At 44.9% G+C, this 14,118-nt stretch overlaps 1 pseudogene; it reads left to right on the forward strand.

Moving 5' to 3' along the window:
• The first annotated feature begins 8,778 nt into the window (after positions 1–8,778).
• Positions 8,779–10,524, forward strand: LOC148090615 (DDB1- and CUL4-associated factor 8 pseudogene; annotated as a pseudogene).
• Positions 10,525–14,118: the final 3,594 nt, after the last annotated feature.

Raw genomic sequence — 14,118 nt, forward strand, 5'->3', positions numbered from 1 at the left:
ACATGGCAGAAAAATCCTTGTTAGTCACTCAGAAACAATGGGACACATTGTATATCTAGTTGACAGGAACCTTCCTGAAGTCCTGTTTAACAAACTTAATTCAAATTAGGCCAAGGTAATAGCCTAAGAGCTACTTCCTAAAGCAAGTTTCTTTTTTGGAGTCATTTGAGCAGGAAAGGAGGTAGGTCAAAGGTTCTATCTGAGTTTTTATTTCTAAATTAACACCTTAAAATCAATATCCCCAAAACTATCTTTTGCATGGCACAATTTTGGTCCCTTCAAGATCTAGGATGTTCTCCTTAGCCTAATTTAAATTAAGTATGCTAAACAAGAGAACTTCAGGCAAGTTCCTGTTGCCGAGATACTCATTTTTCCCACTGCTTCTGAGTCACCTAGCAAGGGATTTCCTGCCATGGTATTCCCCACAATCTCCACTACCTATAAATTGCCCATCTGCATGTCGGAAATAAAATACACAGCCATCCCACCTTTCTCCTTTGTCCAAAAAATGTCTTAGATGCTCAAAGTTCCCTCAACACATTCTTTGCATAATGCTTTTTTGTTTTCAATTACATGGTGTCTATTTAATGAATTGTGAACCATGAAAATACATTTGCTGATAGTCATACTTGTACATGTGTCATCAACCCTACTTGGGGCTTGCGATGTGGGAGGATGGTGACAGAAGACTTGGTCAGTTTCTATGAATGAGCCAAATGCCGTGCCTCCTCCTTTCCACCGCTCATCCATACTAAGAGTGGAGTCAGCAGATTCCTTCGCAGAGATGTAAGGGTTATTCAACTCCCCACATTAGGGATGGAACGTAGGAGTAGAGAATTTGAAAACAAGCCACTGTGCAACAGCCAAATGAATCCTACTTGGTTGACAACAAATCGGCATCCACTAATAGAATCAGAAATTTAGGACAGCAAACATCCAAGAATTCTGATGAACCATTAAAAATAAGCAGTGAAATACCAAAAGTATTAAAAACATACTAAAATAGTAAAGCATTGGAAACAAGTATTGAAGTATACTGAGATCTTCGCTTAATTAGATAAGACACTATGTAACTTTAAAATGGCCTAAGGTGCTAGGAGAGGCTCAAATCCCACAAGCACCTGACATTCATCACATGCAAAATGCAACCAGAAGTCACCCCTTCAAGCCCCGCCCCACTCTGTCCCTCCTATTCTGCCTGAACCGGGTCACTTAAGGTGGCCGACTGAAATAACGGCGTTGCTTACATTTCGTTCCGGGCCTTATCCAGCAAGTAGGTCAACGGCATTTCCAGCCAGTCAACAGGGATTTCTGTACATCTCTTGAATCTGCTCCATCTGCGTTGCCTCTGCCATTAAGTTCAAGACTAGACCATCATTTATCTGCAATATTCTGACAGCCATTTAGTTGGTTCTTTCATTTGTTTCAACAGATCTGTACCTGGTGCCTACTCTGTACTCTCTACCAAAAGCTGGAGCTATAAAGATGAATCAAAAGCAGTATCTACTTCCAAGGAACTTATTCTTGAGTAGAGGAAACTAAACACATTAAAAAAAGGTGTCAATGGCATTATACACGTGTTTGCGAAACAGTCCTTCCAGACAGAAAGTGAGATATTATTCGAATTTAGTTTGGAAACATCTAACCTTGCCTCTACCCAACTTATTATCCACCCTGAGAGTAATCATTATAAAATACAAGTCTAATCCTTGCTTCAATTATTGAAGTATCTATGTATCACCAACTAGACAAAATCCAACAGGTTCTCTATATGCCCTTATAAGAAAGCAGCAGTTGTGAAAGTGTGCTTGGGGAACCAAAGGGGAGGACGGGAGATCCCTCAGACCCCTTCCCTAGGTCTGAAAGGCCAGTATTATGTCCATGATAATCTTGAAACGCTATGGGTCCTTTTCACCCTCATTCTCTCCCAAATGTACAGGCGAGTATTCCAGACCCTGCATAACCTGTGATACTGCAACAGATTGCTTAAAGAAGCAGGCATGAGAATCCAGATGTCTTCCATTAAACCAGATAATAAAGAAATATGTAGCATTATGAAATTAAATTTGCTTTGTTTGGGAAAAATTACCATTTAGAAAATATAGTATTTATGTTAACATGGAATGGGTTTATCATTCTTTTTCAAAACAAATTAATAAATATTTAAATACGTCTCAGCTTTAATTTTAGGGTGGTAAATATCAGTAGATGCAAACCACCAATACAAGTACTTTGGGCTTCTCAATCATTTTTAAGAATGCCAAGGGGGTCCACGGACCAAAAAGTTTGAGAACTGCTACAATAAGGATTACAAGTTACAGGCTGGCCTTGTCTCAGACTGCTGTTTCCACTTACTCTGGGCTCCAATCACACTGAGACTTTGCATTTTCCAGGATATGTCATGCTGTCCCTCCCTCTCGTCAGACACAGACCATGGGTTATTCTCTGTCGGCTTCTCGCCCTGCCTGGCACCACCCACAAATCGGGCTGAGGCTTGATGGGGTGAAGCTGAGGAATGCGGGATGCATGCCCAAGGGCCCAGAAGACAAGGCTCCTCAGGTGGCTCTGTGCTGCTCTGCTGTTCCTCCTCCAATGATACTATGCTCAAACATTTTTCCTGGAAGCCCATCTAAACCTTACGTCTACCCAAATACAGTCTCTCCTGTCCCTCTACTTTCACAGGACCCTCTGCTGGTAACTCAAAGAATATACATTTTGCTGTTTCAATTATTTGTTCACTAAGAAAACTGTTCTAGAATAGAGATTTTTTTTTCTCTTTTGATTCCAAATGGCACCCTGAAATTTCTGCTTTCCTAGAAGTTCACTTCAGGATAGTTACTGGTTTACAAGTCTGTGGGGTGTTATTTCTATGAAGGCAGAAAATAAGGCAAGCCCACTACATGAGGGAGGTAGGATAGCATTTCAGAAAGGATTCTCCTGACTCCCCAAAGGCACTGAGGCAATCAGACACAGAGTCCTCTTTGAATGCCACGCTCAGTCAGGCTGCCACACTGCTGGCCTGTAGGAGTAACTGCAGCATGTGGAGAGAAAGACAAATTCTGCAGGATTTCACTTATAAGTGGATCCAAAACCCTAAACAGAACAAATGAACAAACAAAACAGAAGAGAAACAGACCCATGAGATGGAGAGGACAGGCTGATGGATACCAAGGGAGGAGGTTGGCGGATGGGAAAAATAAGAATCAGGGTAATCATTTCAAAACCACTGTGTTGCTCGGTTTCAAAGCATGCCAGTAGGCAAAGGCAGGTGGCTCCCACTCCACTCCTTTAAAAATAGAAGTAGTTACAGTGATGTCCTGAGATATTCCAGTGGCTCTGGAAGGTTTCTTCTAAAAAAATCTCTCTCTTAGACTAGGAAGTTCCTCTTAGATTAAGAAAATAGCTTCTGGGAAAATTAAGCTTATCAGTCAGCCATGTCTGAGAGTGAATTACTTTACTCTTTTAATCAAATTGCTCCTGCTTTAATAGCTTGGTGCAGATTATAGTGTTGTGGGTCATCCTGTCCGCCTAAGCTTCACATATACTTGCGGCCCATAAGGTAGTGAAGCAAAAAGGAACTCTCCTTCCTCTCTGGTTGAACACACTTGCTGATCACAGCAGAAGTTGACTCTGCTGGGACTTGCAATGCCCTGACCCTATCGGATTTGCCCCCTTTACCTTCCCCTGTGCCCTTAATTCCCTTTTTGGTAGTTACATTTGCCGTTCCCTATTATAACAATTTGGTCATGTAGAATCGAAGCTCCTTGCCCCCAAACTCTCCAGGGTCCTCAACCGGCCAACGAATTCAGGTTTTAGTTGAGTCTGGGTATTTGCCTGCTCCACTCCTGTCTTCGAGTATCTGAGACAGAGAGAAACAAATGCCCGTGCTGTCTCCTTTCACTTTCATGGTGCACAGGCACAGGCGGGCCCTCTCTGCTTCTAGGCGACAACTCTCCATGCCCCTCTTGGACTCCTTCCTCCACTCACGGGGTTGGCTAGTCCACACCTTCTCGAGCCTCAAAGGCCCTGCACGGCTTTCATCTCCCTCACTCACAGCTGATCTCCTTCCTTCTTCTTTCACTGGCGAATGGGAGCAATTAGAAGAAAGTCTGCGCGTTCGCCACCAGCAAAGCTGACAACCTCCTCGCCTCTGTGCTGAATATCCTGTCTGCCTCCTGTGACAATTCCGCTGCCTGTGCACTGAATCCTACGCCTTAGGCCTATTCAAGACATTCTTCCTAAAGCTTCTATCTCCCCTGCATGATCAGTTTTCACCCTCACCCTAAATCACTGTCACTAGCAGATAACGCCCAGTGGAAATCCAGATTTAAAAAGGGTTATCTTGACCCCGTTTCCCCTTCTGATGGCAACTGCATTGCATCTGTAGCTCACCGTGCATAATGTGGACATTTTAATAACATTAAGTGTTCCAACCCCTGGACACTGCATGTCTTCCCATTTATTTCTGTCCTCCTTAATTTATATCATTAATGTTGGGGACTTTCCACTCTACAAGTCTTTTACTTCGTTCGCTAAGTTTATTCTAAAGTATTTTATTGTTTTGGGTGCTACTGTATATGGGATTGTTTCCTTAATTTCCTTTTGAATAGTTCATTGTCAGTTGCCCTGAATCCAAAACCAGACAAAGACACTACAAGAAATCTGCAGTCCACTATTCCCGGTGAATATACAGTGTTACCTCAGTTTTCGAATGTCTCCGTGGACAAACATCTCGGGTTACCAACGCCGCAAACCCGGAAGGAAATGCTTCGGTTTTCGAACATGCCTTGGAAGTTGAACATGCCACACGGCTTCCGCTGAGGGCAAGATCCCGAGGCCCAGCTGTCTGCTGCTGGTGCTTCGGTCTCCGAATGTTTCAGAACTTGAAGGGTCTTCCGGAACGGATTACATTCGAAAACAGAAAACAGGGGTACCACTGTAGATGCAAAAATCCCCAATTAAAGAACTTGCAAACCAAATTCAGTAGCACATTAAAAGGACAATGTACCATGACCATATGGGCTCTATCCCAGGGAAGCAAGGATGGTTCAATATAAGCAAATCAATCAAACAGGTACACCATTTTAACCGAATGAAGACTAAAAATCACATGATCATCACAATAAATGCAAAAAAATTGACAAAATTCAATACCCTTTCATGATAAAAATTCTAAAAAACTGAATGTAGAAGGAATTTGCATCAACATAATGAAGGTCACATAGGACAAGTCCACAGCTAACATACTAAACAGTGAAAAACTGAAAGCTTTACAGTTGTTTTTTTAAGATCCTTAAAAAGGCAAGGATTGTTTCCCTTGTTGCTCCTACTGAATGCAGTACTGGAACTCCTAGACAGAGAAATGAGGCAAGAAAAATAAATAAAAGGCATCCAAATTGGAAAGGGAAAAGTAAAAGTAACTGTTTGCAGATGACATTACCTTACATATGGAAAACTATAAAGACTGCAAGCTTACGAACACACAGACACACTTGTTAGAACTAATAAATTCAGCAAGTTATGGGATACAAACGTCTACCTTCTTCACGCGACTCAGTGGGAAGTCCCAGCAGGTGAGCAGAGGGAGAACACACTGGGGAATGAGTCTCTCTGGCTCCCTCCTTATCAGTTCTCTGAGGGATGGCGCAGGATAGCTCCTGTCAGGTCAGACTCTCCGCACTGCCCTTTCTGTCTCAGCTCTTTGATAACTGCTCCTTCTTCCCCACCTTTAGGCCCAGAAGCATAATCTCTTCCTGTTCCTTACAGCCCCGAGGGCCTGACCTTTCCCTCCTGATTTCCCTACAGCCTTCTCTCATCTTGTCCAGGTCCCACTTACAAACTGTTTCAAACTGCCCAGGTGATAGGTGCTTCCTGCCAGTGAGCTGACTAATTCACCTCACACTCACGTTCAGCGTATGAGGAAATGTTATTATTTCCACTTTCAAAATATATTCCAAACCTAATGAGTTTCCACCATCTGTACCATGCTCACCCTTGCTTAAGCCACGGTAATTTCTCACCTGGATTAGAGCAATAGTTCAGTACTTCTGCTCTCTCTTCCTACCCCATTCTATTCTCTACACAGCAGCCAGGGTCACCTTTCTAAAAAGGAAGCCTGATAATGCCAGTCCCTTGCTCACAAGCTCCTAAAGGCTTTCCACTACACGCAGAATGGAATAAAAATTAAAATTCCTCATAATGGACAGACAAAAAGGCGGTGTTTAGCCGGCCTTTGCTTCTCCTAAGCCCACTGTCCGACTCTCCGTAATGCTTACTTGCATTGTTTCGGTCACAGGGGCTTCCCCAAAGTGCCATGAACACTCATATTATGCCACTGTTTTAGAGCATTAGCACTCAATGTCACTGTATAGGGAGCACTCTTATCCCAGATATTTGTATGCTCCATTTCTCCTTTCTTTCAGCTCTCTGCTTAAATGTCATCCCATAAATGAGACTTTCTTTGAATGCACTATCGAAAATAACAACCTCCATTCTCTATCTACTTACACAGCTTTGTTTCTCTCCATACGATTGGTCACTGCCCCATATGATCTATGTATTGACTCGTCTATTGCCTTTTCCCACTATGAGTGACAGGATTACCGCTCTGATTCACCAGTGTACTGTCAGAACCTAGAACAGCACATGGTGTGTCTTTAGAAGCTCTAACTAAATTTATGGTGAAAGAATGAATGAACAAATGGGAATGGAAACAGACCAAATGGATCAACTAAATGAAATGCAAACTTTAATGAACAGCCAATTCATAGTTTGCTGAGTGAGCACCTAGAAAAAGACTCAAACTAATACAATAGCATCACATTAAAATAACCTGATCCAACCTCTAACAGTGGCACTGTTCCTTGAAAGGGGACTAGGAATGTTTATAGAGCCAATTAACAAGGATTCCTCCCCTGCATCAGGTCAGGATGGGCATAATAGGGTTTATTGTTCTAGTTGTCTTGTAACTTTTTTGATTTTCTTTTGTTTTGTTTTTCTGGCCCATGGCAGAGCAAGATTCCTTGTTAATGAACATTATCTGACACACAACACACACACATACAAAAAAAACTACCATGCAATCTGTCATACACAGAAAGGGGTATACAAAAGTATATTGTCAAAGAATAAATAGCAGAAAGAATAACAACATACCTATGTCGAGAGTAAGCTATAAATATTACCAAGAGTTTTCTAAGTTTCCTCTCTTCTAGATTTTAACATCCTCCTAACAATTATCCTGAACTTTTAGTCAACTATATCCTTGCTGTTTCAAATAGCTTTATTGCATAGGAAAACTCTAAAGGGCTGCATAAAAATGAAATCATCCACTACTCCTTTCTCATTTGTGGTTTTACTCATCCTCGCGTTATGATTCACTCTTATTGCTGTATTTAATTTTAATTCACTAAGCCTGATTTGTGTGCATTATCCCATTATAGAAATGTATGCTAATTTATTTATCCACCTGACTCTGGATAAGCTTTCAGGTGGTTTTCAGGCCGCTGCGCCATTCTTTGGAAATCACTGTGGATGCCCTTTCACGGGCCTTTCCATTCCGATTAGACTTGGAACCCTTCCCTCTTTAGAAAACTTTATAATTCTATGTTTAATCAACGCTGGATTGATCGTGCAATTACTCTGAGGGAAGCCTTGTTTTCCGCGTTCTTAGTCAGCAGTTTACTGTAGCCCTTGAAAATTTACTGACATCACCCTCGATCATTCATTTGGAAAAGCTCCGAAGTGAACGCAGCAATCGCCATGAGCTGGCTCCGAAGAGCACGCTTTTCCTGACAGTCCCAGCGCCCAAGCCTCTCACCTACTGGGGGGTTTATTGAAAATATTTTGATAGCTTTAGACCATCAGAGAAGAATTTCTTTCTCATGACAGTATGTTGGTGTCTGTCCCCTAAGAATCTGAAACTGAGAGGCGGTGGAACAAGAAGAGAAAGTGCGCTTCTTCCAAATCCGTGAGGCGGTCACTCAGCCCAGGGTCCCCTCGAAACCGACCCGGGGATGCCAGCCTTGACTGCGCTGTGGGACGAAACTGCACTTCTCCTGAAAGCAGAAGCGATAACAAACAGAAACACGGGACGCGCGGGCAAATTTGCGCTTCACACAGAGAGTGAGCACCTTAGTAGCAGCCATGCTAACCCAGTATTGGCAACCACTCCTTCTGAACATACTCACTGTCCAAACTCAGATGCGATCAGCGAGGCTCTGTGCACTGTCCCCGTCGCCCCTCTGGCTTTTCTGCCAACCGGAGCCTCAGGGTTTCCCGCAGCCGCGTGACGGGGCCGAGGCCGCCTGCGCTTCGGAGCTCAGTCCTCTGCGGGCCTGGGCCACGTCACCGCATCTGCTCCCTCGTGTCGGAGCAGGACGCTGTCTCCCAGCCAGTCCCTGCGAGTCCTGGGGCAGGAGCTCTTGCTAAGGAGGAGCCGCTCTGTCGCCAGGTTTGCAGGGGGACTGTCCCCAGAGGGCAAAGCGTTCAGCCTCGGAGCAGGGCCTGCCAGAGGCTGAGAGGGTCAGACAGCTGGGGGGCGGGGCCTGGGGCTCGGGGCTCGGGAGCTGAGCGGCCCCCAAACACCGCGAGACCCGGGGGCGGGCGCCTTTTGATCCTTATCCGCTGCCATAGCCGCCGCCCGCCAGCTCGCCCGGACCGTGGCCTGCCCAAAATGGCGCCCAGCGCTTAGGCCACCTTCCTCTCAGCCGCCGCCTCCCTTCGCCAGCCTTCTAGAACTTTCCCGCCACAGCCGGGCCGCAGCGCGCGACACCCGAGATGTCTGGCCCCGCGAGCGCCACGCGTGGCCCAGAGCAGCAGCCGGAAGCCGAGGCCGGGGCGGAGGCAGCCCCGGGTCTGCCTTGGAGCGCGCAGTCTCGAGGGGGCCCGAGGTGGCCCGGAGGCGGCGACAGTGCCGGGGACGGTAGCGGCCCGCTCCTTCACAGCATGGACCGTCCCGACACGGACACGGACACGGACACGGAAACGGAGGGTGAAAGCATCGTCTCTGAAACCACGGAAGACAGTTCCGAAGCCACAGGCGAGTACTGCGACCGCGAGGAGGACGGGGACGAGGCGGCGGGAGGAGCGCGCGCCCCCCAGCCCTTATCGGATGAGGACCGGGCCCTGGAGGACTGGGTGTCCTCGGAGACCTGTGCCCTGCCCCCGCCGCGCTGGCGCGTCCTCACTGCCCTTCGCGACCGGCAGCTGGGCTCGAGCGCCCGCTTTGTGTACGAGGCCTGCGGGGCGAGAGTGTTCGTGCAGCGCCTGCGCCTGCAGTACGGGCTCGAAGGCCACAGCGGCTGTGTCAATAGTGTCCACTTTAACCAGCGTGGCACCCGGCTGGCCAGCAGCAGCGACGACCTCACAGTGATAGTGTGGGATTGGGTGCGCGAGCAGCCGGTCATGGCCTTTAATTCCGGCCACAGAAATAACGTGTTTCAGGCCAAGTTCCTTCCCAACTGTGGCGATTCCACCCTGGTCACATGTGCCCGCGACGGGCAGGTGCGCATAGCGCAGCTGCCTACTCTGCCGCACAGCAGGGTTTCTAAGCGTGTGGCCCAGCATAGGGGCGCCTGCCACAGGCTGGCCCTGGAGCCAGACTCCCCGTTTAAGTTCCTGACTTCGGGCGAAGACGCGGTCGTCTTCGCCATCGACCTCAGACAAGACCGCCCGGCTTCAAAATTGGTGGTCACCAAAGAGAACGAGAGGAAAGTGGGACTGTACTCCATCTTTGTGAATCCTGCCAACACTTACCAGTTCGCTGTGGGTGGAAGAGACCAGTTTGTAAGAGTTTATGACCAGAGGAAAATTAATGAGGCTGAGAATAGCGGGGTACTCAAGAAATTCTGTCCCCATCACCTGGTGGACTGTGATGCCAAAGCGTTCATCACCTGCCTTGTGTACAGCCATGATGGCACAGAGCTCCTGGCCAGTTACAACGATGAAGATATTTACCTCTTCGACTCCTCTCAGTGTGACGGAGCCCAGTATGTGAAGAGATATAAGGGACACAGGAATAATGCCACAGTCAAAGGTGTCAATTTCTATGGCCCCAGAAGTGAGTTTGTGGTGAGCGGTAGTGATTGCGGCCACATCTTCCTCTGGGAGAAATCATCTTGTCAGATCGTGCAGTTCATGGAAGGGGACAGGGCAGGTAACATAAACTGTCTTGAGCCCCATCCTTACCTACCTGTGATGGCGACCAGTGGCCTAGACCATGACCCCAAGATCTGGGCCCCCACAGCTAAAGCGACCACTGAGCTCTGTGGGTTAAAGAATGTGATTAAGAAAAACAAGCAGGATCGAGAGAGAGAGGGCTCGGGCCTCACCAACCGGTTTGACAGTCACATGCTTACATTCCTCATGCATCACTTCACAAGCATCAGTCATCCGCGTTATGGTCGTCGAAGGGCAGCTTCTGGAGTTGGAGTCATGGATGAAGAGTTGAATGAGTCTTCCAGTGATTCAGATGGATCCCAGGAGGAAGAACCCCAAGACCGTCAGCAGAACCTGCCATCCTGAATGCCTGGTACCTGCTCCAGCTACATGTCACCTCAGTAGGCTGGACTTTAAGTTTGAAATTCAGTTTAACTGTTAGATTTGCCCCTTGTCTTTTATGTTGCACTCAAAAGAAACCTTTGTTCATCTCTTTCCTGTACTTTCCTTCCATCTTTCATTCCTCCTCCCACGTTCGTTTTCTCTCACTTGGTTTCTTTACTCCTTATTTCTGTGTGAATGTATGAGCAATATGTTTATGATTCTTTTCCTTTGTTCGAAAGTTTCCTAATTCTGGAGAAAATATAATAGCTTTATTAAATATATATTCTCATTTCTGACACTCTGAAAAGTAACACTTTTTTAAATCTTTAGCAGTATATTAAGTTGTTCTATTGATCTAAAAATTTAGAAATGTGTTTATTCATTAAAAGTTTAGTAAAGCCCAGCCAGGCATGGCTCAGCAGTTGAGCGTCGACCTGGGATCCAGGTGATTGGGGTTCGATTCCCGGTCAAGGTACATGCCCACGTTGCGGGCTGCAGCCGATCAATGACTCTCATCGTTGCTGTTCCCATCTCTCTCCCTCTCCCCTCCTCTCTCTGAAATCAATTAAAGATATATCTAAAAACAAAAAAAATTGGTTACTAAATTGTTAAAAAAAAAAATTTAGTAAAAACTGCATATCCACATACATACACACTCGTGCAAACACACACACACTCTTTCTCACCCACACAGATAGAGAAGGGGAGAGAGATAGAGAGAAAATGAAATGGAAGAATAGGTAGTTAGATAAATTCCTAGTAACATAATTTATCTGCCTAGATTTAATTTCAGTTTTCCCCATTATCTGAATCTATATGTTAATATTGATTTATTTTAGTAGAGGGGCTGGTAAAGATTAACTTTAATCACATGATATTGTTTACTCTGAATTTTGTATTCTTGTGCTGTTTAATGTCTGATAACTTCCACAGGATTACTTTCCAGGAAGTTCTCTTGGGACAACCATCTACTATAAGATACTATCCAAGAATAATAATTTCTAATATTTGAAAATATATATTTGAACTAACTTTAAGAATAATTTCATGTTGCAATAAAGAGTTATTTATACTAACAGAAACTGTGTGATATCATTGGAAGAAAATTCTCATTAGACATCTATGCATTAAAATTCTCTGGCTCTTTTCATGAGGTTAAGTTGCCATTAAAAATATTTTGTTTTGCCCGGCCAGGCGTGGCTCAGCGGTTGAGCGTCGACCTAGGATCCAGGCGATCGGGGTTCGATTCCCGGTCAGGGCACATGCCCGGTTTGTGGGCTGCAGCCTATGAATGACTCTCTCATCATTGATGTTTCTATCTCTCTCTCTCCCATTCCCTTCCTCTCTCTGAAATCAGTATTTTTTTAAAATTTGTTCTAAGCCTTATTTAATGTAAATGTCCAATTACAGTTCAATAATAACATTTTTGTTTTCCAAGTTTTATTAGTGTAAGTGATACAAGGCCCTCCTTGCCCCAACCCCCTTGTGAAGTATAACACACCCTTCTTTGCATATGCTTGTTGGTAAAGAAGGATGTGATAAAACACCCTGTGCCCTGACAAAGGCTTTTCTTTGATAATGATCCTTAAATGGGGTATTATCTCTGACCCCTTGAATGCAAGTTGAGAAATTTATATTTTGAGATTAAACTTGAGAATGGAAAATTATTGACCAACATTTCTGCTCACTGAGATTCAAGTTAGGGACAACTGCCTGGGGCCTTGGGGTAGCCCCTCCCAAGGTCTGCTGTTAGAAAAGAACCCTAAATGTCCCAAAAGCACCCAAGAGTCTGAACTAACACTTTGGTTTAAAACGGCACATAAAGAGAACAGTTTTAAACTGGAATTCCAAGTTTGGGGCAATCCTGCACCATTGGGTGGGATGTATACTAGCAACAACTTCAAATAAAATAAAAAAAAAAATGGTTTGAAATTTCCAGTGACACTGGGTGGCAGTGAACAATGGCAAGAGTGGATTACTACCCAGTTTTTTATTCAACTGCTATTTGGAAGCATGTCAGTCCTTGGGGGATTTGTACTGTGAATTCAAACCACCTTCAGAGCTTCCTGCGTGGCCCTGAGATTCTCTGTGCTACAAGAGGCACTTGGAGCGAGGTTTGGAAGGGAAGGGTGAAGTAGTAGCCCTGTTTGATTTATGCTCAGGAAGTAGGGGCAGGGGCACATGGGTCCTTTCTACCAGCTTCCCTTGGTGTGAGGCAGCAGCCGGGCCCACAGCTACAGCAGCTCCTCCTCAGGTCTCCCCCTCATCTTCAGCAGCCCCCTGAAAAAGGGACCCCAATTCTGCCCAGCGCTCCCATCACCAAGGTTGGAGGTTTGGAGGCAGTGAAAGATCAGCGTGGGCTCCAGACTGTCCTTGCAGGTCCCAACTATTCCTTCTGGATTCCAGTCTATCTGCTTCCCCCACTTCACAGCCATCTCTCCTTCCTGAACGCTTTGCAGACCTCAGGCTCCAGCACCTGAAGGAAAGACAGAAGCCTCCTGAATACTGCTTAAGCAGATCCGGAAACCACATACCATCAGGTACCTATTACAGGTCACCTCTTATATGTATATCACCTCCAGGTTTCTGTTGCTCTGTTTGAACCCTGAAGGAGGGAACTACCCCCATATGCTTTGTATTGACTAAGTGACCAGATTGCTTAGACAATTTGCCATTTGGAAGAGTAAATTCCTCCAAAGAAAGACATTGGATTTGATTAACATCGATTGTCAGATAGATAAATATATAGATAGGTAGATAGAGAGGAGAAGAGAGACAATAGGGAGTCAATTAATTAATGTGAAAAAGTTGATTATAGGTGAATACCTAGCTGGTAGCAAAACCCCAGAAAATGAAAGTAATGTTACCAGTTTAATTTATGTAAATACTGGTCTTTTAGTATATAGAAGAGGGCAATAAATATCACAACCAACTTTCCATGAGATGGCAGGCCAAGCTAACAATTCTATCACATAAGCAGGCAAAATTTCACCTTTAAATTTAATTTTTCAACACCAATTATTTTCATTCCACAATAGAATTTCTACAAGACAATTCTCTGTAGGCCCTCGTGGCCTTTATGCAAAATTATAATTGTGTCCTAATTATGCACAGAATTTAAAGGCATAAAGCTATGACAGATGCGAAACTATACCTTTCAAAAGACATCTTATGGCAGCCATTCATTAAAAGGACAGGTGTGGAAAAGACTACAGATGGAAAAAAATATATAAAGGAGCCTAATTGCTAAACGGCAAGCCAAAAACTTTTAGCGAGTTCTGTTAGTCCAACAGTGACCTTCAGCAGTGCTCCTACCATGTGAGCCGAAAGCATAATGCAAGAAATTTACAATAGAAGAGATCTTCAGCACCTTGTGATCACCACCTTTGAACTTTACTACCTTAATTTACCTGGACTTCAGTCCCTTCAATTGTAAAATGAGAGCTTTAGATTTTTACATTCTGTTCGCAGAGGCTCATGGAGCACTTGGGACACATTTCTTCAATGGACAATGAGTTCAGAGATGGGCGTAGGACCAGGGCCTTAATAACTGGTCTCACACTGTGTTCCATGGAG

Source organism: Miniopterus natalensis, chromosome X (assembly GCF_054644295.1).
Source record: "Miniopterus natalensis isolate mMinNat1 chromosome X, mMinNat1.hap1, whole genome shotgun sequence".
Lineage (NCBI taxonomy): Eukaryota > Metazoa > Chordata > Mammalia > Chiroptera > Miniopteridae > Miniopterus > Miniopterus natalensis.